General features: G+C 36.5%; 1 pseudogene; it reads right to left on the reverse strand.

Moving 5' to 3' along the window:
• Positions 1–836: 836 nt before the first annotated feature.
• LOC112202417 lies at positions 837–1,891 on the reverse strand (annotated as a pseudogene).
• Between the last annotated feature and the right edge of the window lie 748 nt (positions 1,892–2,639).

Genomic DNA, 2,639 nt, shown 5'->3' on the forward strand with positions numbered 1-2,639 from the left:
GATAAGTTGGGATTATATTGCATTCAACAATCTAAAATAGGTGCAAAAAATGAAAAATTAATTGTAGCTATAATTCTCATAACAGAATACCCAAAAAGAGAACTTATATTCTGGCCATAAAACCAAAATCTAAGATCAACTTTGTGGTATAAGTATTTGTGTACCTAATCAATTGCAGAGCTTCACTAGGTATATATATTGTATTGTTTATGGCCTTTGTTTTTCAATTATTTATATATTGCTTTGAATATCATTAATGAAAATTAATAGTCACTCTATCTTGATGTAATCTTGCTTTGAGAATCAATGTATATAAGTGGAAAGCAAATTGATTGTAAAGTTTAGCTGAAGTGAAAGCAATAAAACCAAAACACATCTGATGTTAGAAAACAAAAGGTACATCGGTTATCTCTATAAAATATATGTCAAATAGGAGATCGTAAATCGATTAAAATGATAAAGCAATGTTATAATAAGAAAACAAATCGATTTTTTTAAAAGAAAACTGATATTAAGACCCAATTAATTTCTACATCGGGTACTTCAAATGAAGTGATGTGTCGCGGAATTTTTAACATCGGCTAATAACTAATATCTGGATTATCATGATCTTAATTTAACATCCTCCACCAAGACATCGGTCAATATATATTTTTTTTTTTTACAACGATTAAATATCAATGTCTGTTAGCATTATTATTTTAGTAGTGAAATGTGAAAATTTTACTGTATTTGCTGAGTATATATGGCAACACCCTCTTTTTTCCTTTTAACGTTAGTCAACACAGAAGTAATGAAAAAAAATTACTTGAAATAACTCTAATCAACTTAAGGAGTAAGGCATAGCAATACCATGCATAACCAATCAAACTTACTTGGAAGCACGATCAGAAATCAACAAAAACAGCGCATTAATACTAGTTCAGTTGCTAGATGTGATCATATAGGTGTGAAAACCCAATGCACATTCAGCACCATGATGGTCCAGACTCCAGGCCCTAGTCAATTACGAGCTACGACCTTCAATCATATACCCTATGAACTCAATTACTTACTACTCTTCCTATGTCGTCGACGTCGTTTATCATCCTCATCCGAGGACTCATCTCTCTTTCTCCGTTTCTCCTTTCTTCTTTTCTTCCTATCCCTTTCAGAATCATCTGAATCATCATGTTTCCACTTTCTGCTTCTCCTCTTCTTCGACCTTTAATTCCTCTCTTCTTCCTCTCCCCAGAATCTGTATCTGAACCATCAATATCCGAGTCCTTGTTCTTCTTTTTCAGCTTCTGCTTTCGAAAACTCTTTTGCCCATATCTTTGAGCAATGAGCCTCTCCATATCAGAATCATAGTCCGAATATGAACTCTCAATGTCTTCATCCTCCTCCTCACTATCAGCCTTAACAACATCTTTTCCCTTCGCTTTACCCAGCTTCCCCTTCAACTTGCCCAACTCAGAAGCAACATCAGCCTGGATAGCTTCAGGGTCCTCCTTCTCCTTGTCCTTAACACTCAGAAAATTCCTACATTGATAGGTGAGGTGCCCAACCCGGCCACACCTCTTGCACGCCCCACGAACCTCGTCAGAATTCGGCCTAGTTATACGAGCGAGTTGGAGAAGGCCTTGATAGCTAGCATATGCATTCTCAGCATCTGGTTTTGAGTTTGACAAATTCGGCTGAGGTGCATAGGGATCGTACCCAATTGTACTCTGCCATATACCATGAGTTTGAAGGGCAACACTACTGTGTACCCGATTGTTTGGCGGCATGCGAACCCTTCCTGCGGTGGCCAGCATCTTGAAATTCCAGGATCAAACCCTAATAAGAAACAAACTATTTAAAATTCTCAGAAATTACACATACAAAAAAGAAAATTACTTGAATTTAAAAGCCCCAAGAGAACACAATTAGTCCTCAAAAGCACTAATATATATCATCGCCTGAAAATTTAAGCAGAAGAATCTAATTCCGATTCAATGGAGGACGTAACAATTACCGCTGTATAATTGATTTTGATCTTTCCTCGACTGGGAAAAAAGGTATATCCCCTTGATGGCAGACGACTTCTGGAGAAAAAACGTTTAATTAGTATGGACTGCTTGAAAGAATCCCTTTATATGGCTTTGACTATGGATTCGGCCGAAATTGAAAACCAATTGCCAAGCGGTCTTGCGAAGCGACATCGTTCGCTGTTGGGCCTCTATCTAATAAAATAAATTGGTTACGAGTTCTGACGGGCTCGGGAGGCCCAAACCATAGAAGGACCTAGCTTTTAGAAAGAAATCGGACCACTTGGATGAAATGTTGATTGATGATATGTCTACATGATATATGTTGTGTGGTATTCGTTTTTAGTAACTTAAATAGAGGAAGATTTTTGATCAGAGCACATATTACAAACATGCAAGTTGTTAATGAAATTTATTTTCTGAAAAAGAAAAAAGAATTATTGGATGATACGGTGCCTGTCGCCCTAGTTTCATTTTGTTTTTTCATTACTTACGAATTGTAGTATGGGAGTTGCTTGTTTTTCACTCTCTTAAACAAGTGGCTTCATGCCTTCAGCCTAACCTATCTAGGTTGAAAATTAGGGCACAATCAAACAAAATCACAAAGCAAATCAGTTGGCAAAAAAATAA

The sequence above is a fragment of the Rosa chinensis genome, chromosome 5 (genome assembly GCF_002994745.2).
Source record: "Rosa chinensis cultivar Old Blush chromosome 5, RchiOBHm-V2, whole genome shotgun sequence".
NCBI lineage: Eukaryota > Viridiplantae > Streptophyta > Magnoliopsida > Rosales > Rosaceae > Rosa > Rosa chinensis.